Genomic DNA, 27,371 nt, shown 5'->3' with positions numbered 1-27,371 from the left:
GCTCTCTTTTTTTTAAAGAATGGGCTAGCATTTTTGCCTGGGGAGCCATTGTCCTCTTGGGATGTGGAGTATGTCTATGGCTCTTTTGCAGTTTACAACGAGAACATGACAGACACAAAGCGATTGTTTACCAGGCTATGGTTGCCATTGAAATTGGTGCGTCTCCCAATATATGGCAGGCCTCTTTAAAAAATTAAGAGTTTGCCCTAGACTATATTTTGTCACTGTCATGTGAAGTCATTATATCCAGAGACGGACACCATTCCTCAGGTTCAGACCAACCTAAGACAGGGGCTTGGTGTCGATAGGGTTACACAAGGACAAGTAAGGCTGAGTCCTGGAGAAGAACGACCTAAGACAGAAACAATGACATATACTGATGTGACACCAAGACAGTCATTTTTAGAAAACAAAAAAGAGGGAGATGTAGGGAGTGTCTAAAGATGGCTCCGACATCTTGTGGTTGTTAGTGATAAACACCTACAATGTGCATGTATTGACATTTCTCCGGCAGTTATCAGACTGGAGTGATATTCACGCTAATAAGGTATTTCATACTCCACCAATCCCCAGAGGACAAATTTACAACCACAGCCTTTCTTGTATTTAGGGGGAGTGCCTTTTTTCCCTCGGGGCCCCCCTCATCAAGAATGAGGTTTTCCTGAAATAAAGGCTGTTGAGAAGAATCCAACGGTGATGTGTCTTCCTTGCTGGTCGAGGTGGGCACTACACTAATAGAAGAAAAGATGGGGAAGAGTCTTCAACACATGGGCACTGGAGAAAGTTTCCTGAAAAAAAACAAAAAAAAAAAAAAAACATGACTTATGCTCTAAGATCAAGAATTGACAAATAGGACCTCATAAAATAGCAAAGTTCTGTAAGGCAAAATACATTGTCATTTAGACAAAACTGCAACCAACAGTTTGGGAAAACATTTTTACCAATCCTATATCTGATAGTGGGTAATATCCAAAATATACAAAGATCTTAAGAAGTTAGACTTTAGAAAGCAAAAACAGAATTAAAAATGGGGTACTGTGAGTTACAAAACATTCTCAGATGCAGGTTATCAAATGGCCAAAAAACACATAAATAAATGTTCAACATCCTTAGTAATCAGGGAAATTCAAATCAAAACAAATCTGAGCGTCTACCTCACACCAATGAGAATGGCTAAGATATAAATCTCAGGTGACAGAAGATGCTGGTGAGGATGTGAGAATGAGGAACACTCCTCCATTGTTGGTGAGATTTCAGACTTGTACAACCCTTTGGAAAATCACACTGAAGTTTCCTCAGAATATTGGACATTCCATGAATGAGGACGCAGCTACAACTATCCTGAGCATATACCCAAAATATTGTCCAACATACAACCGAGAAATATATTTGTCTGTATTCATAGCAGCCATATTTAAAATAGTTAGAAGCAGGAAAGAACCCAGATGCCCTTCAACAGAAGAATGGATACAGAAATGTGGTACATCTACAAAATGGAATATTACTCAGCTGTAAAAACAATGACTTCATGAAATTCTAGTCATATAAAAGGAACTAGAAAATATCATCCTGAGTGAGGTTACTCAATCACAGAAAAACACACTTGATATGCATTCATTGATAAACAGATATTAGCCAAAAAGCTTGAAATACCCATCATGCCATACACAGACCACATGAAGCTGAAGAAGGATGACCAAAATGCAGATGCTTCACTCCTTCTTTAAAAGGGGAACCAAAATACCCGTGACAGGGGATAAGGAGGCAAAGTTCATAACAGTGACTGAAGGACCTGCCATTCAGAGCCTGACTCACATGTAGCCCATATATGTACAGACACCAAAACTAGTTAAGATGGATGAAGTTAAGAAGTGCAGGCTGACAATGACTGGATATTGATCCCTCCTGAGAGACACAGCCAGAATATGTCAAATACAGAGGAAAATGGAAACAGCAAACCACTGAACCAAGAACCAGAACCCGGTTGGAGGAATTAGAGAAAGGATTGATAGAGCTGAAGTGATTTGCAACCCCATAATAATAACATTGCCAACCAACCAGAGATACCAGGACCAAACCACAAGAGAAAGACTATACATAGACAGACCCATGGCTCCAACTGCATATGTAGCAAAGGATGGCCTTGCTGGGAAAAATGTAATGAGAAACTCTTGTTTCTACCAAGGTAGGACCCCCAGTGTTGGGGAAAAAGGGGAAGTGTGGGGAGGCCATGGGTGGGAATGTGAACTCCCTTACAGAAGAGTAGGGGGAAGGGTTAAGGGGCTTATGGACTGAAAACATGGACAGGAAATAACATTTGAAATGTAAACATGAAATCTCCAACAATGAGAGAGAGAGAGAGAGAGAGAGAGAGAGAGAGAGAGAGAGAGAGAGAGGGAGGAAGAAGAGGAAGAAGAAGAAGAAGAAGAAGAAGAAGAAGAAGAAGAAGAAGAAGAAGAAGAAGAAGAAGAAGAAGAAGAAGAAGAAGGAGAAGAAGAAGAAGATTAATTTGAAACAGAAATAGAACTAAAGTTCCATTCTTCTCCATTCCCTCTCTTCGTCAGCTGTTGTTTAGGCAGTAGTTTTAGTGAGATGATATAAGTGTAATTTCTGGTGTTACATTGAGACACCATCTCATAGAAAACTTTAGTCTCTTACAATCTTCATGCTCCCTCTTCGGTAATGTTCCTCAGCCTTGAATCATGCGACATTTTGTAGATATAGTCATTGAGACTGGGCTTGAAATTACTATCCTGCATTTTTTATGGCTGGGATTTTTACTGTGATGTTTGTTCCAGAGACTGTAATTAATTCTGTATATAAGGACACATGGCTTTGATTGTTGTTAGATATGATACTGGCTTAAGTAAGTAAGGGGCTGTACATTCTCCTTCGCACCCACAGCTTCAATAGTCTTATATACATGGCTACATTTCTACTACAAACGATTTTCATTGAACAGGACTTAAGCCAAGTTAGAGAGCTGTTGGCTATCACCAAGCTATTTACGCCATTGCACTGCCCTTATGGTTATACTGCATGTTTATCATTGTGTTTTCCAGGCATGATGTGAACAATCATTTGAAACTGACAAGACTGATGATTGTAATAACAGGTTATACTAGAAATTTGACCTGTGCCTGGCACATCTTCCAGTATAAGAATATTGATTTTCTGATAGGTAGGGGGATGTAAAAGTTAAATTTTGTTTAACAAAAAAGAGGAAATTAAAATTTTCCTCCTATAGCATGTTTAATTAACTGAAGCAAAATAAAATCTATTTACTTGATGTTGGGGAAATATCATTTAAAATATAATTCTAACTCTTTTTTTTAATCTATTAGCCATTTCTGAGTTTTTTGCCTTTTTTTGTAGACTGTCACATTTTAAAAACAATTGTCAAAGTTTCCACTCCTTGGTTAGATTCTAAGAATGAGAATTGGCACATCTCCCTGGAGTAGGTCAGGCATTGCTCTCCTTTTGGGTATTTAGGCTTTCTTTGTGGGAGAGTCATGGGGATTGTAGTGTCAGAAGAGGCTCAACTCTTCTTTTGAGAATTTTTTTTTTTTAACTTGAGAATTTCTTATATACATTTCGAGTGTTATTCCCTTTCCCAGTTTCTGGACAAACATTCCCCTCCCCCCTCTCCTTCCTTATGGGTGTTCCCCTCTCAACCATCCCACCATTGCCGCCATCCCAACAACAGTCTAGTTCACTGGGGGTTCAGTCTTAGCAGGACCCAGGGCTTCCCCTTCCACTGGTGCTCGCACTAGGATATTCATTGCTACCTATGAGGTCAGAGTCCAGGGTCAGTCCATGTATAGTCTTTAGGTAGTGGCTTAGTCCCTGGAAGCTCTGGTTGCTTGGCATTGTTGTACATATGGGGTCTTGAGCCCCTACAAGCTCTTCCAATTCTTTCTCTGATTCCTTCAACGGGTGTCCTATTCTCAGTTCAGTGGTTTGCTGCTGGCATTCACCTCTATATTTGCTGTATTCTGGCTGTGTCTCTCAGGAGCGATCTACATCCGGCTCCTGTCGGTCTGCACTTCTTTGCTTCATACTCTAATTGGGTGGCTGTATATGTATGGGCCACATGAGGGGCAGGCTCTGAATGGGTGTACCTTCAGTCTCTGTTTTAATCTTTGCCTCTCTCTTCCCTACCAAGGGTATTCTTTTTCCCCTTTTAAAGAAGGAGTGAAGCATTCACATTTTGACCTTCCGTCTTGAGTTTCATTTGTTCTAGGCATCTAGGGTAATTCAAGCATTTGGGCTAATAGCAACTTATCAATGAGTGCATACCATGTATATCTTTCTGTGATTGGGTTAGCTCACTCAGGATATTTTCCAATTCCAACCATTTGCCTAAGAAATTTCATAAAGCCATTGTTTTTGATAGCTGAGTAATATTCCATTGTGTAGATGTACCACATTTTCTGTATCCATTCCTCTGTTGAAGGGCATCTGGGCTCTTTCCAGCTTCTGGCTATTATAAATAAGGCTGCGATGAACATAGTGGAGCATGTGTCTTTTTTATATGTTGGGGCATCTTTTGGGTATATGCCCAAGAGAGGTATAGCTGGATCCTCAGGCAGTTCAATGTCCAATTTTCAGAGGAACCTCCAGACTGATTTCCAGAATGGTTGTACCAGTCTGCAATCCCACCAACAATGGAGGAGTGTTCCTCTTTCTCCACATCCTCACCAGCATGTGCTCTCACCTGAGTTTTGAACTTGGTCATTCTCACTGGTGTGAGGTGAAATCTCAGGGTTGTTTTGATTTGCATTTCCCTTATGACTAAAGATGTTGAACATTTCTTTAGGTGTTTCTCAGCCACTCGGCATTCCTCAGCAGTTAATTGTTTCTATAGCTCTGAACCCCATTTTTTAATAGGGTTATTTGTCTCCCTGCAGTCTAACTTCTTGAGTTCTTTGTATATTTTGGATATAAGGCCTCTATCTATTGTAGAATTGGTAAAGATCTTTTCCCAAACTGTTGGTTGCCGTTTTGGCCTAACCACAGTGTCGTTTGCCTTACAGAAGCTTTGCAGTTTTATGAGATCTCATTTGTCGATTCTTGATCTTAGAGCATAAGCCATTGGTGTTTTGTTCAGGAAATTTTTTCCAGTGCCCATGTGTTCCAGATACTTCCCTAGTTTTCTTCTACTAGTTTGAGTGTGTCTGGTTTGATGTGGAGGTCCATGATCCACTTGGACTTAATCTTTGTACAGGGTGATAAGCATGGATAGATCTGCATTCTTCTACATGTTGCCCTCCAGTTGAACCAGCACCATTTGCTGAAAATGCTATCTTTTTTCCATTGGATGGTTTTGGCTCATTTGTCAAAAATCAAGTGACCATAGGTGTGTGGGTTCATTTCTGGGTCTTCAGTTCTGTTCCATTGGTCTATCTGTCTGTCTCTGTACCAATACCATGCAGTTTTTATCACTATTGCTCTGTAATACTGCTTGAGTTCAGGGATAGTGATTCCCCCTGAAGTCCTTTTATTGTTGAGGATAGCTTTAGCTATCCTGGGTTTTTTGTTATTCCAGATGAATTTTCAAATTGTTCTGTCTAACTCTTTGAAGAATTTGATTGGTATTTTGATGGGGATTGCATTGACTCTGTAGATCGCTTTTGGTAAAATGGCCATTTTTACTATATTAATCCCGCCAATCAATGAGCATGGGAGATCTTTCCATCTTCTGAGGTCTTCTTCAATTTCTTTCTTCAGTGTCTTGAAGTTCTTATTGTACAGATCTTTTACTTGCTTGGTTAAAGTCACACCGAGGTACTTTATATTATTTGGGTCTATTATGAAGTGTGTTGTTTCCCTAATTTCTTTCTCGGCTTGTTTCTCTTTTGTGCAGAGGAAGGCTACTGATTTACTTGAGTTAATTTTATACCCAGCCACTTTGCTGAAGTTGTATATCAGCTTTAGTAGTTGTCTGGTGGAACTTTTGTGATCACTTAAATATACTATCATATCATCTGCAAATAGTGATATTTTGACTTCTTCTTTTCCGATCTGTATCCCCTTGATCTCCTTTTGTTGTCTGATTGCTCTGGCTAGACCTTCAAGAACTATATTGAATAAGTAGGGAGAGAGGGGCAGCCTTGTCTAGTCTCTGATTTTAGTGGGATTGTTTCAAGTTTCTCTCCATTTAGTTTAATATTAGCAACTGGTTTGCTGTATATGGCTTTTACTATGTTTAGGTATGGGCTTTGAATTCCTATTCTTTCTAGGACTTTTATCATGAAGGGGTGTTGAATTTTGTCAAATGCTTTCTCAGCATCTAATGAAATGATCATTTGGTTTTGTTCTTTCAGTTTGTTTATATAATTGATCACATCGATGGTTTTCCGTATATTAAACCATCCCTGCAAACCTGGGATGAAGCCTACTTGATCATGGTGGATGATTGTTTTGATGTGCTCTCGGATTCGGTTTGCCAGATATTTATTGAGTTTTTTAGCGTTGATATTCATAAGGGAAATTGGTCTGAAGTTCTCTTTTTGTTGGGTCTTTGTGTGGTTTAGGTATAAAAGTAATTGTGGCTTCATAGAAGGAATTCGGTAGTGATCCATCTGTTTCAATTTTGTAGAATAGTTTGGATAATATTGTATGAGGTCTTCTATGAAGTTTTGATAGAATTCTACACTAAACCCGTCTGGACCTGGGCTCTTTTTGGTTGGGAGACCTTTAATGACTGCTTCTGTTTCCTTAGGAGTTATGGGGTTGTTTAACTGGTTTATCTGTTCCTGATTTAACTTCGATACCTGGTATCTGTCTAGGAAATTGTCCATTTCCTGAAGATTTTCAAATTTTGTTGAATATAGGTTTTTATAGTAAGATCTGATGATTTTTTGAATTTCCTCTGAATCTGTAGTTATGTCTTCCTTTTCATTTCTGATTTTGTTAATTTGGACGCACTCTCTGTGTCCTCTCGTTAGTCTGGCTAAGGGTTTATCTATCTTGTTGATTTTCTCAATGAACCAACTTTTGGTTCTGTTGATTCTTTCTATGGTCCTTTTTGTTTCTACTTGGTTGATTAAAGCTCTGAGTTTGATTATTTCCTGCCTTCTACTCCTCCTGGGTGTATTTGCTTCTTTTTGTTCTAGAACTTTTAGGTGTACTGTTAAGCTGCTGACATATGCTCTTACCTGTTTCTTTCTGCAGTAACTCAGCGCTATGAGTTTTCCTCTTAGCACAGCTTTCATTGTGTCCCATAAGTTGGAGAATGTTGTACATTCATTTTCATTAAATTCTAAAAAGTCTTTAATTTCTTTCTTTATTTCTTCTTTGACCAGGTTATCATTGAGTAGAGCATTGTTAAATTTCTACGTATATGTGGGCATTCTTCCCTTATTGTTATTGAATAACATCGGCCGTGGTGGTCCGATAGCACGCATGGGATAATTTCTATATTTCTGTACCTGTTGAGGCCCGTTTTTTGACCAATTATATGGTCAATTTTAGAGAAAGTACCATGAGGAGCTGAGAAGAAGGTATATCCTTTTGCTTTAGGATAGAATGTTCTATAAATATCCGTTAAGTCCTTTTGGCTCATGACTTCTCTTAGTCTGTCTACGTCTCTGTTTAATTTCTGTTTCCATGATCTGTCCATTGATGAGAGTGGGGTGTTGAAATCTCCCACTATTATTGTGTGAGGTGCAATGTGTGTTTTGAGCTTTAGTAAGGTTTATGTTACATATGTATTGCCCTTATATTTGCGGCATAGATATATAAGATTGAGTGTTCATTTGGTGGTTTTTCCTTTGATGAATATGAAGTGTCCTTCCTTATCTTTTTTGATGACTTTTAGTTGAAAATTGATTTCATCTGATATTAGAATGGCTACTCCAGCTTGCTTCTTCCGACCATTTGCTTGGAAAGTTGTTTTTCAGCCTTTCACTCTGAGGTAGTGTCTGTCTTTGTCTCTGAGGTGTGTTTCCTGTAGGCAGCAGAATGCAGGGTCCTCGTTGCGTATCCAGTTTGTTAATCTATGTCTTTTTATTTGGAAGTTGAGGCCATTGATGTTGAGAGATATTAAGGAATAGTGATTATTGCTTTCTCTTTTATTCATATTTGGATGTGAGGTTATGTTTGTGTGCTTTCCTTCTCTTTGTTTTGTTGCCAAGACGATTAGTTTCTTGCTTCTTCTAGGGTATAGCTTGCCTCCTTATGTTGGGCTTTACCATTTATTTTCCTTTGTAGTGCTGGATTTGTAGAATGATATTGTGTAAATCGGTTTTGTCATGGAATATCTTGGTTTCTCCATCTATGTTAATTGAGAGTTTTGCAGGATACAGTAACCTGGGCTGGCATTTGTGTTCTCTTAGGGTCTGTATGACATCAGTCCAGGATCTTCTGGCCTTCATGGATTGTAGCGAAAAGTCTGGTGTGATTCTAATAGGTCTGCCTTTATATGTTACTTCACCTTTTTCCCTTACTGCTTTTAATATTATTTCTTTATTTTGTGCGTTTGGTGTTTTGACAATTATGTGACAGGAGGTCTTTCTTTTCTGGTCCAATCTATTTGGAGTTCTGTAGGCTTTTTGTATGTCTATGCGTATCTCTTTTTTTAGGTTAGGGAAGTTTTCTTCTATGTTTTTTTGAAGATATTTACTGGTCCTTTGAGCTGGGAGTCTTCACTCTCTTCTATACCTATTATCCTTAGATTTTGTCTTCTCATTGAGTCCTGGATTTCCTGTATGTTTTGGACCAGTAGCTTTTTCTGCTTTACATTATCTTTGACAGTTGAGTCAATGATTTCTATGGAATCTTCTGCTCCTGAGATTCTCTCTTCCATCTCTTGTATTCTGTTGGGGAAGCTTGTATCTACAGCTCCTTGTCTCTTCTTTTTGTTTTCTATATCCAGGGTTTTTTTCCATGTCTTCTTTCTTGATTGCTTCTATTTCCATTTTTAATTCCTTCAACTGTTTGATTGTGCTTTCCTGGAACTCTTTCAGGGATTTTTGTATCCTCTCTATGGGCATCTACTTGTTTATTTATGTTTTCCTGGAATTCTTTCAGGGATTTTTGTGATTCCTTTCTGTAGGCTTCTACTTGTTTATTAATGTTTTCCTGTGTTTCTCTAAGGGAGTTCTTTACGTCTTTCTTGAAGTCCTCCAGCATCATGATCAAATATGATTTTGAAACTAGATCTTGCTTTTCTGGTGTATTTGGATTTTCCATGTTTTTTTTTTTTTTTTTTTTTTTGGTGGGAGAATTGGACTCCGATCATGCCATGTAGTCTTTGTTTCTGTTGCTTGGGTTCTTGCGCTTGCCTCTCGGCATCAGATTATCTCTAGTGTTACTTTGTTCTGCTATTTCTGACAGTGGCTAGACTGTCCTATAAGCCTGTGTGTCAGGAGTGCTGTAGACCTGTTTCCCTGTTTTCTTTTAGCCTGTCATGGGGACAGAGTGTTCTGCTTTCAGGCGTGTAGTTTTTCCTCTCTACAGGTCTTTAGCTGTTCCTGTGGGCCTGTGTCTTGAGTTCACCAGGCAGGTCTCTTGCAGTAGAGAAGTTGGTCTTACCTGTGGTCCCGAGGCTCAAGTTTGCTCGCGGTGTGCTGCCCACAAGCTTTCTAGGGCGACAGCAACCAGGAAGATCTGTGCTGCCGTTTCTGGGAGCTTCAGTGCACCAGGGTTCCAGATGGCGTTTGGTGTTTTCCTCTGGCGTCCGAGATGTGTGTGCAAAGTGCAATCTCTTCTGGTTTCCCAGGCATGTCTGCCTCTCTGAAGGTTTAACTCTCCCTCCCACAGGACTTGGGTGCAGAGAACTGTTTATCTGGTCTGTTTCCTTCTAACTCCTTTTAAATGATTAAAAGTCACAGATAGTTGGTAGCTGTCATACTGTGTAATGATTGTGACGATGATATATTCTCTGTTTTATGCAAATGCATAGTAATAATGAAAAAAATTATGTACCAAGTTTCATGCTTTAGGTATCTAATTGCATGTATTCAATTGTATCTAAGATAATATCATATTAGCTAGGTATCAAATGCATAATAATTATGATTAAATTATTAATTATATATTAAAATAAGCATACTAGAGTTACCAAGTGGAAATGGAAAATAAAATAAATTAGAGTAAACAAAATATATTTATTAAAATCCAAATGATGAAAACATTGTATATATACAAGCACCCTTGAGGTATATGTCACCTTAAAGTTTTATAATGTGTTCTAGAGAGGTGGCCGAGCAGATAAATTTTCATGCCATGAAAAACCAAGAATCTAAATTTGATACCCACACTTATATGTTTTGAAGATTTTCATATTTACTACATGACCTGAGAACATAAAAGCTTAAACAGAATATTAGTAATGAGACTAATAAGAACAATAATAATAAGAAAAAGAAAAAAACAAAACCCTATGAATATTTTAATACAGTAATGTATTGTATTGGCCTTAAAAAAGGAAATTCAACACATTTTCTTAGTAGATTAACTCTTCACAGAAAAACTAAAGGCTTTTACTTCATTCTATATGAAATCAAAAACACATGAGATGGATTGTGTAAAGGAAGAGAGAACAGCAAACTGTAAAATTAATATAGTCATTGCAGAGGAAAGAAAAAGATACTGAACCAAGGTTGTATAAGTAAAAATTTGAAAGATTTACTGCATAATATTGACATATTTAATCTAAAACATCTTAAAAGATAAAGGAAAGAAAACTGGAAAAAAATGCCTGAATGTAGTCTCAGCACCGAGAAGGAGGCAAGATGTCTCAAATACAAAGATACACTGAAATACATGAGAAAATGATAAATAGGTTGATTTTATTATGGAATAAGTATTGTAGTATTGCCTTAGTGGTTAAGAGCACTTATTACTCTTTAGAGCAAACTCGTTAAGTTTACAACACCCATGAAGACACTTGCAACCAGCTGTAAAAGCAACTCCAGGGGATCTGATAACTGATCTCCCCAAGTGCCTGTGTTCATGTGCACAAATCTATACATAGACATTCACACATAACAGATCATTAAAATAAAAGATTCCTAAATATATTTTCTGCACAAATAATAAATAGTAAGCATACGACATATGAAAACACAATTGATGCAATGTAGTAAGAATGGAAAAAATCGCAAATAGTATGAAGAGTAAATTAAGGATTAATGCTTACACAGTTCAGTAAGCGAAAACGCTAAACTTCACAATTGAATTGCAATGTAGATGATAAAAAGAAACTAGCATTTGAATTTATGAGTGAAAGTATTTTAAAAATTATATTATTTATTTACATTCCTGCATTGTGCTATGTCCTTCCCACAGTTCCTCATCCCATTCCACCTCTTCCTCCCCTGACTCGAGGAGGATTCTCCCCAGATCCTGCCAGGCACCATAATCCCTGTGGCCTCAAGTTTCTCAAGGATTACGCCAGACCAAGCAGTCCTCTGCTATACATGTGTCACGGTCCCGGATCACCTTAGGTGCCCTGCCTGTTTGGTGGATCAGTGTCTGGGAGATCTCAGCGATTCAGATTAGTTGTGACTGCTTGTCTTCCTATAGAGGATGCCCTCCTCTTCAACATGTTCAACCCTTCCACTAATTAAAGAACTGACAGAAGTTAGAGATTGATACCTTTTTTAAAATATGTGTACCATTTAATTTTGAATGGTATAGTATGGTTTCTCATATAAAATTGATGGCAATATATATTTATTAGAGTCTTCTGAAATGGAAATTTGGCAGTATTTATACAAGTATTACATTACTTAACAGTCTTGACATCATTCCAACAATGTGTTTTGTAATTTATACAAAATATAATGTAAATAATCACCATTGAGTAGAGTGCCTGAGTCAGTGTACACTCTGTAGCGAACTTTAGTTAATGAAAATGAAAATGATCTGAATGGCACAATTAGATTATTATTTAAACAAATGAGTATTCTACCATTTATTAAATGCATGATATTCCATGAAGAAATTCCCCATGCACATGTATTCAAGATATATTGTTAATTGAAAAACAAATGACAGAATAATGCATTATTTAATGAAACTTCAAAAACAGAATATTTACATATATTCTATAGTTTTGTCAATATTGAGTAAACCTGATAAAAGAGCAGGGGATGCAGGAGACAGAACACTGGTAGTTCTAGGGTAATTTGAGCTACACAATGAGACACAATTTTTAAAACAAATAGAGCAGATTTGAAAGAATATCTCCCAAATTTTCTTTGTGGTTACATTTAGAAGTTTTAAGAAAGGAAGTTATTCTTTGACAATTCCATACATGCACAAAACATGAATGTAAGCCCTCTATACTCTCAACCTCATCCTCCCCAACCAACATAATCTCTTTGGACTAAATCCTGATAGCACGTGAATATCTTTATATTTTCCTTCATGAACCCCTGGATATAACTTGAGCCTTTTTGGTGAACAAGGGCATGAAGCTAAACATTTAACCCCTAGTAAGACACCAGTGGCTACATCATCTTTTATTTTCCAGCACTGCCCTTAGTAACTTTGAATAGGCAGGGTCAACATAATTTAGGGTCTGTTCAGATAGATGTAATTATTGCGAATTCCTGAGTGTCACAACTGAATATTGCTCAGAAGACAACACCTCACAGAACTCGTTACCTGTTAATTAGCCCTTTAAAGAAGCCAAGCCCTGAACATCACCTTATCTCTCAACCAGAAATTATCTCCAATGGGTAATAATTTGAAATGAAAGCATACTTTTCTCCAAGGGACTCTCACTGGGTACACAATTCAATTTTAAGGGTAGACTGCATAAAAAGCACTAAGGGAACTCAAAATTATCTTTGGAGAATCGTTGTCTCATAATCCACGAGGACATTTCCTTCACAATTTCTTTTACCTTATTTTAATTTGTTTAATTATCTATTAATTGCTACTCTGTATGATTTTGTATATATTGTTTCCTGGTTTTATGTTTACTTAGAATTATCCAGTATGTGAATGGAAGTCTGGGTCCCTGTGTTTGTACCTGATTCTTGTGCCTTTTATTGGCTCCTTGCTATCTGCTTGTTTTGTTCTACTCCAGTTCATTAACCTTTACCCTAATTTTGTCCCTTAGATGATTTTTTGTTATCTACTGCGAGTCAGAAGGAATGTAGATACAGGTGACAGGAGAGGTATAGAAAAAGGGGGAGAAATAGAGGGTAGATTAACCGTAAAAAATATATTGCATAAAAAAGTCTATTTTAAAGAAAAGAATTTTAAAAACATACTTTATATGGCCTGTCTGCTCCCTTTTCTCAAAGTCCTAACTAGTTTCATATCAAAAGTTTTAGTCACTTTCCAACTCACAGAAAGTGATTTGTTTACAGCCAATCTGGAACTGCAACTATATGAGTGAAGCTTCTGCACGCTTAAAGTAATGCAGTCTTTAAATGCTTTCAGAGACATCAATCCATTGGGGTATAGTGGGTATTTCACATGATGGATGTTACACATTTTCAATGGGAAGATATACATTTTTGATACTTCAGTTTTCATGAAACTCTTCAAGTTCAAATTAAAAGTTGTATGGGATATAGGTATGTTCCTTTGAAATTTTCACAATTTACCAAATAAAACTAAAATACCATTAATAAATCAGAATATATTGTATCCTAAGCCCATATCAATATGGCAATTAAGAAATAGAAGTAGATGTGAATTATTGGATAAAAGCTGTTTCTGGAGAGGCACTATTTTATTTCTGGCACAATTTCACTTCGTTGGTACATGGGTTAAATCAAACTTCTGTTAATGAAGGTCTTGCTGTAGAAGACCATTCTTTCACTAAGGGACTCTCAAAACCAGTTGCAAAGAGCGCTAGCATTTCAATAAATCATCTGAAGCAATTTTGGCAATGTCTTTATAACACTAAAATGACTGCACAGGAGTTAGTCTTCATCAATATCTCTGCTTCAAAGGGAATACTCCTCATTTCATTGTGTAATAAAATTTCAAATTCAGTTTCATGTAAATTAGATGATGATGGTGATGATGTCATTGTTGTTGTTGGTGGTGGTGGTGATGAAAATGATGAAGAAGAATTCAAAAAAAGAACTTTTGGGACAGAAAACAAAGCCCATACTATTTTCAGTGTTTTTCCTATCTTTAGTGTATATAAGATCGACAGTGAAAAATAATCTATAGTAAGTGCTATGTTGGGAAGGAAGAGGGTTAAGCTCATCAATAGCCGACAAAACAACAGAAGAGGAAGCACATTTTGTCATGAGAAATTTATAACTATTCTACAAAAAATCATTATCATAACCATAGAAATGAATCAATTTAATTTTGTGAGGGAGCAAATTGACTTTCAGAGTTTAACCAATATACATAAAGTTATCATGGACAGAGTGCAATCCATAGCTGTCAGGACAAAAGCCCATGGATTTTAGATCTTGGTCTCCTAGGATTTTTAAAATGAATGACATAATGAAGGCAATGTGCAACCCTGAATGTCTTGCCATATAAGTCACAAAGACACCATAGTAAATGCTGTGTATCAGGATAGACCTTTTTTCTTCACATGTATTCAGAGTTTCAAAGATTAAAATGGTTGAGGTTAAGAAGAGGGCATTTTTCAGGTTGCATTGACCTCTCCAGTGTGCAGTTTGGTTTTGGTGGATCATTACAGTGTTTAATTTTCTTTTATTTGAACAGGTGATAGAATTTATCTGTACAGATTAATGACCCTCAGTTTGATATTTCCATAATGCAGACACCATGCACTGAACTAATGTAACATTGAATTTCCTGCAACTTACCAAAAGTGAGGATACTTTTAGGGGAAAAAAGTGACTTGCAGAGGTTACAACAAGTCTTAATAGATTTTCAGAATTTTTTATTTTGGAATTTTTACTTATTCTTCATACATATATACAATGTACCTTGATCACACCTATCCTAAACTTGGTTCTACTCTTTCCAGAACATTCTCATTCCAGTTTCATGTTCTTTATATTTTTTTCTTTTCTTTGTAATCCATTGCTTTACTGAGTACTGTGTGCTGGGATGTTGCCTAATCTTGTCTTAATCATGTGCTGGACTTGTGAATACGAGGGTAGATGCAGTGAGTCCATAGGTCCAATAACTGTGTCATGTCCAGAGGTCACGATTGCATCCTCCCAATCCTCACATTCTGTCTTCTCATTTTCTGCAATGTTTCCCCAGCCGTATGATCAGCTTTCATCTTCTCACAGTCTTAGCACTTATACCAGTTACACATATCAGCAGCAATTGTTGCACAGTACACATACACATTTCTCTGACCACAGCTCATGAAAGCTGCAATCTATGGACAAAAACAATAAGAATTGGAAGACAGTTTGACAACATGGTCATTTAGCAAAACAGGAGTAGTAGGATCCTCTCTACAACCATTTGAGACATGGGAAACTTTGACCATGTTTACAACATGAGATCTGACTTCCCTTCTATAGAAGAGGATTCAAAGTCAAACAAACTGTAGTTGTCTACTTTCATAAGATTAAGGCATTTGTCCTCACAGTTCTGTTCTTTTCAATTGGGACAATGATATCTAGCTTCATCAATATCCATTCCATTATGTAATTTTTCTCTTTTTCTGGTTACATAAAGGTCTAGTGTCTATATATGTCATTTATCCAATTTTGTAACATGGATATTGTGAACAGTGAGAAGATAAACTCATTTAATAAAGGTATCATAGAAATATATAGGTAGATACTTTCAGGTACATATTCTTTCAGTGGTACTATTGAATCACAAGTGATTTCAGTTTTTAGTTTCTATATCGATTTCTATAGTAGCTATATTAAAATTTAGTCCAAGCAACTGTATTCTAGGGTACATTTTTCAGCAACACAGTATAAACATTGTCATTTGTATTTATACTTAACCAATGATTTGTGGGTTTAGTATTTTTCCTGTACATTTTGATAATTTTTGTGCTATTATTTTAAGCATTTGTTCTAGTATGTAATATATTTTTGAAGAATAAGTTATTGGGTCTTATTCAATGGATATGATCCCTATGTCAGATAAAGAGTTGTAAAACACCTTCTTTAATGATAAGGTAAATCGCATGGTCATTGCACTGAATCTTCTGCTGAGTTTCAAGTGCTGTTCATGCATATATATATATATATATATATATATATATATATATATATATATATATATACTAGAAATATCTATGGGAAGTTGAAGGAAAGGAAAATGTAAGACCAAAAATATGTTATGTGTTATATATATATATGGAATCTTCTGTTCCTGTATTTGTTCATGATAAAAAGGCATGTTATTAAATGGGAAATAACTTTTCTGTTCACTACTCTAGCTCAATCTTCAATTTTCAGTTATATTTCGTTTGCCTACTCTCCTCATTTGTGGTACATCTATGCCTGCCTTCTGAAGAAAATTGCAGTGCTAGACCCTTATTTATGACCTCTTGTGATAAGGAAAGAGAAGCTAAACAGCTATCCTAATAGAAGTACACAAATAGAGATTGGATTTCAACACAGTATTTATCTACAGTGAGACTATAATCTAGGAGATTACTGAAAAAGATGTAGCAAATTTAGTAATTATTTTTTTTTTAATTTCCATACCAAACGCTGCCCCTCCCTTGTCACTTCCTCACAGAGTCTCTGTCCCACTCCTCGTCTCTCCTAAGATGATGACACACCTAGTTATGGCCCCAACTCTGAAACATCAAGTCTCTTCAGAATTAGGCACATCCTCTCCAACTGCAGTTAGACAACGGAACCCTGTCTGGGAACAGATTCCTCGGTCAGGCTACAACTTTCAGGACTTCCCCCACTCAAGTTTTTGCGGAAGCCACATGAAGATTGATCTACATGTCTGCCACATATGCACCAGGGGCCTAGCTACACCCTGTGTATCATCTTTGGTTAGGGCTCAGGCTCTAAGAGTACCCCGGGGACTAAGTTAGTTGACACTGTTGTTCTTCCTGTGCAGTTTCTATTGCCTTTTGGGCCACCAAACTGTCCTCAAGCTCCATCCACTGTTTGGCTGTAGGTGTCTTTATCTGCCTGAGTCTGCTGCTGGGTGGGGTCTCTCAGTACAACATGCGCCTATCTGCGAGTGTAATAGAACAACATTAATAATGCCATGAATTGTTGCTTGACTATGGGATGGATCTCAATTTCACTGGCAAGTCACTCAGTCGCTGATTTTCTTTTAGACTTGACGAATTTTACGTTGAATGCTTTGTGGGTGTACTGGTGTCTTTAACCCTCCACTGGTGGTACTTCCTTGCCACAGGAGTTGACCTCTTCATGTTCCATATCACCAATGTAAGTCACAGCCTAGGAAACCCCCATTGATTCGTGGGTACCTACCCTATCCCAGGACTCTTTCTCACCCTGGATATTTCCCCTACGTCCTCATCACCATAAGTTCAAGATTTCCTTTCCTTCTCATGACTATCTGGCCTTATCTCCTGTCCCTTCCCACACATAATCCATTCTATTCTCCCTTCCTTCTCCCAACCTGCTCCTTCCCTCAATCTCCCTCCAAGACTATTTTATTCCCCATTCTAAGTGAGAGTCAAGTACCTGCATTTAAGCCTTTCTTCTTGTTTATCCTCTTTGGATCTATGAGGTTTGTGGAGGGTATCCTGAAGTTTATGGATAATATGAACTTATAATTGAGCAATTTCAAAAACCCTGCAGAAACATATTTTTATAGTAGTATATCAACATTGAAAATTATATTTCAGTATGACTGAATGTCAAGAGGGGCAAAAATTAAGCAAAAGCAACTTAAAATATAAATCAAATCACATTTTTTCCAGCTGATATTCTTATAATAATAATACTCTTCTACCATAAATAATTATTACCTCACAGGCGATTTTTTAAATGATACCACAATTGGAAGATAAGTGATGTTTTTAACAAATAATTATGCAGAGTATGACTAAGATCAAATAAGATAAATATATTATTTTGATATCACTTGCTGGCATTTTATCTCAAACATGATGTATATTGCATTAAAAATTAAGGTCTTATCCCAGCTCCAAAAAAAAGAAAGAAAAATAAGGTATCAGTTTTCAATTTTAGTATTTATTTTAACCTAACCTATAAAGTGACAGGTTGCCTTATGTCATGTTTGCAGACATTGAACTTCATCCTCCCTCCCTCAGTTCTTTTTCCACACCGCTTCTATGCCTCTCTCACTTATACTATACTGTCTGCATCATTCTTACTTCTACATTCATATCCCACATGCTCGATATATTCCAAACCACACTGTTTTAACCCTACTTTCTAATCTCATGTGACCCATTCCTGTTTAATAAACTCAAACGACCCACAGCTTCACCTAAATGCAATTACACTAAAATTAAATTGCACATCTAAGACCCTAATACCGAGTTGCTGAATGATCTAGTCACATAGCAAGCTCTCTGAAGGAAGTGAAAATAACAAATATTTGCTTTCATTACAGGAATAAAGAAAAGGCCAGCTCACTGCACAATCACTTGATATCATGGAACAATTCTGCCAACACTAAAAAGGGAAATCTCATAAAGAGCCCGGTACCCGAGTCCACAGTTTCTTACCTTCTGTTTCATTGTGCACACTCTGGCCACAATTTCATTACAACCAGTTTGAAACCAAAGGTATTCTCTGCACCAAGGATCCATTTCTATTATATTGTCATATTCAGCCATGTTCAGTTAAATATAAGCACCGACCACACCAAAGGCCAGGTTTATAAAGTATCAAACAGAAACCTGAGAAGAAATGCTACAAAAATACATTCATAACTAGTAAATAAACAAAAGGTCTTTTACTAGTTTAAACACTGCATCTATCCCTTTTCATTGTCTTGAATGTTTCTGGGTATATTCACAAGCCAAGAAAAATGTGTTTAAGTCAAGAAACAACTTGTAAGATTTACTTTTCTCTGTCTATTATATAGACTATAAAGACTAAATTTAGATATCAATGCTTAATAGAAAGCAATCTTACCTGTTGTGTCCTTTCACCTGTTTCTCCAATGTTTCTTTTTTATAATTGAAAAAAATATAGTTAACCCTGTTATTAAAATTTTCCCCGGTCCACTTCAATTTCTACTTCAATTCTGAGTGATAAGTCTAACTGGGATCTGATTACATATATTGGCCACATACGTATTTTTCTTAAAAATCCTGAGGCAATGTTTTATATGCCTGAAAGTATTCTTTTGCGAGAGCAGTATTCTGGAAATTTAGTTCATCACTTTACATGGTTTTCTCTGAATGAATTTATTATTTGCTAATTTGTTTTAAATTTTTAGGAGTATTGTGTGTGTGTGTGTGTGCCTGTGTGTGTGTACATACACACATACATGTATATGTATGCTTGCTACTTCAACTTTAATATGAGCATAGAAATTGCTTGAGTCATATTGATAATTTATGGAGATAGTGTATTTTAGTATATGCTGTAAATAAACTTGAAAATACATTATGTATATTTCTTCAAATGCAATGTTTAAATGTGTATATTCGATCTAACCTACTAATTGCAGTTTTAGCATTTTCCAACATTAATTTTATCTTATTAGGTGTCTAGAAAGAAATACATGGAATCATGAATCATCTCTTAACTCCAACTGTAAGTAGACTCAGTGATATATCTTTTTTTTTGTTGTTTTTTTTTTTTTCGGAGCTGGGGACCGAACCCAGGGCCTTGAACTTCCTTGGCAAGCGCTCTACCACTGTGCTAAATCCCCAACCCCATGATATATCTTGCTTTTATACATGATTGCTCACCTTTGGTTCATTAAGTATATATTTAATTTGCTCTATGTATATTATAAGTTTGTGCCTAATTGTTTATATGTATTCGTTGATAATTTACTTCTGTCAACAAAAATTAAAAATAAATGATTTATATACATTATTTTCAAAATCTAAGATCATTCAGTTTCTTCCATAATCAAATACCATAATGCATAAATATCAGAAACATTTCTTGTTTGTGGCTATTAACAAAAATTATTTGATGTACCATTACTACAAACATATTTGACATTATCCATTGAAGTTTTTTCAAGGAGTTGTCTAACTTTTAATAAAGGGAAGTATAGTAAAATTGTTAGTATCTTTCTTTCTCAAATGATATCAGTATTTTTTCAATCTATATTCCTTTAAATTGAAAAATAGATTTTTGTTTATATAACTCATAACAAAAAGGGACATGTTGGGTATAGACAGCAAAAGAGACTAAAGGAAGTTAATGCCAAACTCTAACATTTGTGCCAATATCAGAAATGGGAAATGATATTTTACTGTATGATTAATTTAATGAGACAAAATGTCATTTTTATCTAATAATTTTCCTGACTATTTTATGTATTTACATTTCAAATGTTATCTCTTTTCCTCCCTCTCCCATAACCCCCACCAGATACATGGCATCGCTGAGGATGTTCCCATTCCCACCAATCCACTTCAACTTCAATGCCCCGGCATTACCCTACATTGGGAAACAAGTCTTCACAGGATTAAGGGCTTTTCCTTTCAACGATGTTAGACAGTGCAATCCTCTGCCACATATGTGGCTGCACTCATGGGTCCCTCAATCTTTACTCACTAGTGGGTGGTTTGATCCCTCAAATTTCTAGTGGGGTCTGGTTGGTTGATATTATTGTTCTTCCTGGGGTTTTGCAAACCCCTTCCGCTCTCTAACAACTCCATTGAACCCCCTTGTTCTGTCCAATGTTTAGCTACAATCATCCTCACCAGTGTCAGTAGGGTTCAGTCAGAGTCTCTCAGGAGACATCCTTATCTGAGTCCTCTCAACAAGGGCATGTTTGCATCAGCAATAGTGACTGGTTTGTGTGACTGCATATGGGACAGATCCCAACAAGAGGCAGTCTCTGGTTGACCCTTTCTTCAGTCCCTGGTTAACTCTTTATCCTTGTATTTCCTACCATGAATATTTTTTATCCCTTCTAAGAAGGAATGTAACATCTGCATTTTGGTCCTCTTTCTGCTTGGGCTTCATATGACCTGAGAATTCTTTCTTGTGTATTCCACACTTTTGGGCTGATACACACTTCTAATAAATGTTTACCATTTGCGTTCTTTTGTGACTGGGTTACCTCACCCAGAATGATAATTTCTACTTCCATCCTAAGAATTTTATACAAACTTTGTTTTTGATAACTTAGAAGAGCACAGGTGTGTAAATGTACCACATTTCCTTTATCCATTACTATGTGGACAGACATCTGGTTTCTTTTCAGCTTCTGGCTATTATAAAAAAGAAAGGTGCTCTCAACCTGTAGCATCACGTGTCCTTCTTATATGTTGGAGATCTTTTGGGTATATATCCAAGAAGTGGGTTTGTGGTATCCTCAGGTAGTCCTATATCCAACTTTGTGAGAAAACTCCAGACTGATTTCCAGAGTGGTTGTACAAGCTTGCAATCTGACCAAACATGGAGGAGAGTTTGTCTTTCTCCACCTCCTTGCCAGCATCTGTTGTCATCTCATTTTTTACTTTAGCCATTCTAACTGGAGTGCGTGTAACCTTAGAATTTTGTGATTTGCATTATCCTGATGGCTAAGGATGTTGATATTCCTCAGTAGAGAATTCTGTGTTTAGCGCTATACAGCATTTTTGGAAGGACTATTTGAGTCTTTGTATAGATTGATTTTAGCCCTCTATCAGATGGAAGATTGGTAAAGATCTTTTCGTAATTTGTTGATTGTACCTTTTTCCAAATGCCACAGCCCTAGCCCTACAAGAGCTTTATGAAGTCCCATTTGTAGATTCTTGATCTTGGAGTAAAAGCCATTGGTGTTCTGTACAGGAAACTTACCCACTTTTTCTTCTATTAGTTTAAGATTATATGTCATTTTTTGTGGAGATACTTGATCCACTTCGACTTCTGCTTTGCACAGGGTGATAAGAATTGATAGATTTCCATTCTTCTACATGGTAACCTCCAGTCGAATGAGAAACATTTGTTGAAAATGTTATCTTTCCATTGGATGGTTTTGGTTCATTGTCAAATATCAAGTGTCTATAGTCCATTGATCTACCTCACTGTCTCTGTACCGTTCAGATCAATTTTTATTAATATTAATATTAATATTTCAAATTGGTCTTTCTAACTCTGTGAAGAATTGAGTTGGAATTTTGATGGTGATTGCCTAGAATCTGTTGACTGCTTTTGGCAAGATGGCCATTTTTACAATATTAACCCTTCCCATGCATGAGCATGGGAAATTATTTCATCTTATGAGACCTTCGTCAATGTATTTTTTTTCTTCAGAGACTTGAAGTTCCTGTCATACAGAATTTCACTTGCTTGTTTAGAGTAAACCTGAGGTATTTTTTTCTTATTTGTGACTATTGGGAAGGCTGTTATTTCCTTAAGTTCCCCTCAAACTGTTTATCCTTGAAGTAGAATGCTATAGATTTGTTTGAGTTAAGTTTACATCCAGCCACTTTGCTGAAGTTGTTTATCAGCTGAAGGAGTTTTCTGGTGGAAATTTTGGGGTCACTAAAATATACAATCACATCATCTAAAAATCGTGATATATTAGCTTCTGGCTTTCTAAATTTTTCCGTTTTGCCCCGTGTTTTTTTTTTTTTTTTTCTATTTTCTGTGAATAAGACTTCCAGTACCATACTGAAGGAGTAAGTAAAGATTAGGCAACCTTTTCCAGTCCGTGATTTTTGTGGTATTGCTTCAAATTTCTCTCCAGTAAGTTTGATGCTGGCTACTTTTTTTTTTTAATACTTACTATGTTTTCGTATGGCCGTTGAATTCCTGATATTTTCCAAGACTTATAACATGAAGAAATATTTATTTTTTAAATTTTTATCAGCATCTAATAAGATGTTCATTTGCCATCCCCCGGAGATTTGTTTACATAATTGATTCTTCTATATGCTGACCTCCAGTTGAACCATAATTTTGTGAAAATTCTGTCTTTTTTCCATTTCGTGGTTTTATCACCTTTGTCGAAGACAAAGTGACTGTAGGTGTGTGCATTCATTTCTGGATCTTCAGGCTAGGATATCTGGTGAAATTTTCAATTACCATGGATGGAGAAACCAAGACATTCCATGGCAAAGTGAAATGTACACAATATCTTTCCACAAATCCAACCCTACAAATGATAGTAGATGGAAACTTCCAACCCAAGGAGGGAAACTACACCGTAGCAAAAAGTAGCGAAATAATCTTTCAACAAACCCAAAAGATGGTAGCCACACAATAGTAGTTCCCTTTCTAACAACAAAAATAATAGAAAGCAATAGTCCATTTAATTTAATATCTCTTAACATCAATGAACACAATTCCTCAAATAAAAAGACATAAACTAGGAGACTGAATACGTAAAGAGGACCCAAGATTTTGCTGCATACAGGAAATAAACTTTAGTGACAAAGAAAGAGTATCTCAGGGTAAAAGCCTGGAGAAAAATTCTAAGCAAATGTTCCCAAGAAACAAGTTGGAGTAGCCTTTCTAATATCGAGTAAAATTGACTTTCAACACAAAGTTATCAAAAATGATAAGGAAGGTAACCATACTTGTCAAAGAAAAATAATGCTAAGATGAACTTTCAATTCTGAACAACTATGTTTCAAATGCAAGGACACCTAAATTCATAAATGAAACATAACTATAGGTCAAAGCAAATATTGCACCACACACAATAAATTGTAGGAGACTTCAACCCCGCACTCTCATCAACGGACAATTTATGGAAACTGAAAGTAAACATATACGGTTAAAATAACAGAATTTATTTTAATAACTTGAAAAATCCAAATGTATTTAACAGAGATTTAGGTAACATTTCATCCTAAAACAAAAGAATATACCTTTTCCTCTTCACCTCATTGTAACTTCTCCAAATTTGACCATAAACTCATTCACATAACAGGCCTCAAAAAATACCAGAATATCGAAGTAATCCTATGCATCCTATCAGATCACCATTGACTAGGGTTGCTCTTCTATATTTTATTATTTTTGTATTTGTTTAAATTATCAATGATTTATTTGTGAGTTATTTTTGAAACATCACCTTTCTTGAAAATATGTCACTATGCAATAAACCTTGGGTAAACCTAGTGGTAGTCCTTCCATTTTTGCCTCTACAGCAGAAACAGTGAGTGCTCCATTCCAATCTTGGTTTATATAATACATTTTGAGTTAACTCTTTGTGCATACATTGCATTTAATGTTTTCCTCTTTGCATGAATATATATTTGTATTATCTAACCTTACGAATTTGTAGTTTTATAATGAAATTTTTAATTTCATAATTTCTGGCTATAAATTTTGATCTCATTTTGTTTATATTTTTCTCCATTTTAAATGCATTTTCTTTGTGGATACTTTTCCCTCTTTATGTATTTTCGTGCCTTTATGGGATTTTATTTTTGTTTATCAATGGAAAAATGGAATTTATTCACAGCAGCACTTATATATGAAGGAGAACACAAGAGTTAATTAGCTATTTCTATAGGATGGATTACTTATTAAAAATAAGAATCTCTGGGGTTAGGGATTTAGCTCAGTGGTAGAGTGCTTGCCTACCATGCGCAAGGCCCTGGATTCGGTCCCCAGCTCCGAAAAAAAAAAAAGAAAAAAAATTTCTGACACAAAGAACAGTGATGTATTTCAAACTACCCTTCCCCAATTATCCCAGCATTCAATAATGCGCGGTAGTGTGCTGTGCTCTGTGGCTGTGGGAAATAATTTATGGAAGAATAAAACCACATAACACAGAAAATTTAAAGAATCCCATTTCCCCCTACACACAGATATATAATGGGATTATAGGGTTGTCAATTATTGAAGAGATAGTACAGAATTATGTTGCTGCCAGAAAGTGATGGCAAGGAAGGATTTCAAACCATAGTCAACTACATAATTGCGGACATTTGTTCCCAAAATTGTGGGTTGTTCCCCAGGACAATAATAGCTGGACTGAATCCACCTTTTATCTATACAAAATGGGGAAGCATGGCCCTAATGGGAATAATGAAGACAAAAAAAAATCACAAAAGCATAAACTAATAGAAGCAAACCATTACCGCAAACTACCACAAACAATTTTATGTTCTAACCAGAAAAGGCATCAAAACTAAAGTCACATTTGTGCACCCTACGTGAAGACAAAAGTGAGTGGGGCATGGTCTTTTTCCCTTTTTTGTTTTTCAAGTACTTTACAGAAACAGGAATCTCATACTGCTTTTTCCATGATTTATTAAAGGTTTTAAGCCCTCATGTATTAAAGTACCATCTGAAAGTATTGATAGCTGCTGCCTAGGTTTTTTTCAAGTTCACAAACTTCTTGGAATAATGTTCCAAAATGTAACTAGGCCCAACCCTGAGCTGTAGAACTATGACAAGACAATAATAACAGATATTTTCAAGGCACAAGCACTATAGTACTATACAATTGAGAACAGTAATCCAAATTAATTCAAATAGCTCAAGAGAGAAGGAAGATACATCTAAAAAAGGGTTAGAAAAGTGGTGAAGAATCAACTCCTTCCTCGTGTATGCCAGCATTCATGGTTCTGCAGTAAGTCCTACGAGGCAGTATCCAAGTAGCAATGAGAGGAAAGAACTCAGGACAAGACAGGGAGATAAACTAGCATGGTGGGAAATGTTAGTGAAAAACTTAGATATGAAAATGTCTTGTAAAATTAAAAAGGGATTTTTTCTTTATTTTCTCATTCCAATCAAAACAGACATCCCTGAATGATTCTCCTCTAAGGCTTCCATAAAAGAGGTAAAACAAAAGCCAACATAAATATTAAACGATTGAAAATGAAACAAAAGAAAAAAAAAAAAACTTCTGTATGTTTCAGAGCAGGATCACAGGAAAATGAGCTGAATCTGGTCAAGAAGAAACCTAGAGTGGCAAGCAGGAACTAGAATTAAGAGCTGCAAGAAATAGGGAGGGGAGCAGTGACAGGAACATGGCCACGCCTGAGAGATAAGGCTGGGCCCTTTACAGGGGCACAGAATGAGGTAAGAAAATATTTCAAATAAAGCAGCATCTTTCCTTTCTGCTCACCTCAAGTAGCCCATCCTCGAAAAACCCCCATTTAGGGAATACTACAGAAGAGTTGTGGTATGTATGTCACTCACTTCCCATTTCCTTTTAACCCTGTCTCCGAAGTCAGGAAATATGAGCATTTTGTATTTCCAAGAAGAAAAAAACCTCCCCAGGTATAAGGACGTCCTGAGGACCATGTGACAAACTGAAATATGTGAGGGCAGAGAAGGTGGAGACGTCTCATTCCACAGAGCAGAAATGTGACTGCCCAAGTTAAAGGGATAAGGAAACCATATCAGGTAAACCAGGTCTCATAACATTAAACTTATTTATATTATTATTAACTATTCTTAGTTCAAATCCCTTTTCAACTCAATCCTCATTTTGAATGAAGCTGATTTATCCTGCAATGTGTCTGTACCTTTTTCTCTTCCTAGGATTGGCTTTCATCATGGGAATAATAGATGATTGTGGCACGATAGGTGTTGGTTTTATTCCTATATATCACTTCCTTTACGTACTATATGTGTAGTAACATTTAATGACTTTCATTTGGAGGTATAAATGATTGAGCTAATATATATATGGTTTAAACCTCTATTGACAGTATTTAGAAAATATCAGGTATCCATTCTCTGTAAATAATTGCTTCTCTCATATGATAAGGAAACAATAAAATTTTGTTCTAGACAAAATAATCTCTATAATTTTAATATCTAATGATACAGAAGAACATTAAGATAATGTGGAATATTTAATCAGCTGAACTGCATATCATTTATTTAAGAATAATGAGGATCATTGATATGTTTCTAAATCTAATATAAGAACAAAAACCAAAGCATTAAATAAATAGTGGCAGAAGATCAGGGTCAATTTGTTAAATGTAGCTTACCTTCAGATCCACTGTTTTCTTTTATTTAGTAAAAATTTAAATACTCTTCTTCAGTATTTTTCATCCTGTCATTGACTCTATTTTCAAAGCACTTTCCGATAACTATCATGATTGTTAAATTTAAAACCAAGAATTTTGCATGTGTCAATCACTTTCTGCATTTCCTTATTTGCGGTTTATTCTGTTCCCAATGGCCATGTTCGGTAGAACTCATGAAGAATTTCTGGCTCTTTTAATGAAAATTTTCTGAAAGCATATATTATTCATAGTTGTAAAATGCTGTGCGTATGTTTAATAGTACTGGATATTATAGTTAAAATCATCTGGATTCAGAATTTCTGCATAACACACTAAAATACTAAATATAAAAACTAGAGGGGTTGGTGATTTAGCTCAGTAGTACAGCGCTTGCCTAAAAAGTGCAAGGCCCTGGGTTCGG

General features: G+C 36.1%; 2 long non-coding RNA genes across 2 annotated transcripts in view; one reads left to right on the top strand and one right to left on the bottom strand.

The window, feature by feature from the left end:
• Nucleotides 1-581: 581 nt before the first annotated feature.
• LOC134484790 (uncharacterized) overlaps nucleotides 582-27,371 on the bottom strand; it is a 31,236-nt gene continuing 4,446 nt past the window's right edge. Inside the window, exon 2 of the long non-coding RNA XR_010062584.1 lies at nucleotides 582-788. This is a non-coding gene — a long non-coding RNA (uncharacterized LOC134484790). The remainder of the gene's footprint in view (nucleotides 789-27,371) is intronic.
• On the top strand, nucleotides 19,559-26,392 carry LOC134484798 (uncharacterized). Its single transcript, XR_010062603.1, has 3 exons — nucleotides 19,559-19,610; nucleotides 25,847-26,009; nucleotides 26,161-26,392. It is a non-coding gene; the product is annotated as an uncharacterized LOC134484798 (long non-coding RNA).

Source organism: Rattus norvegicus (assembly GCF_036323735.1).
Source record: "Rattus norvegicus strain BN/NHsdMcwi chromosome Y unlocalized genomic scaffold, GRCr8 chrY_unlocalized_8, whole genome shotgun sequence".
In the NCBI taxonomy this organism is placed as follows: domain Eukaryota; kingdom Metazoa; phylum Chordata; class Mammalia; order Rodentia; family Muridae; genus Rattus; species Rattus norvegicus.
This window is presented reverse-complemented; position numbering and strand designations above follow the sequence as displayed.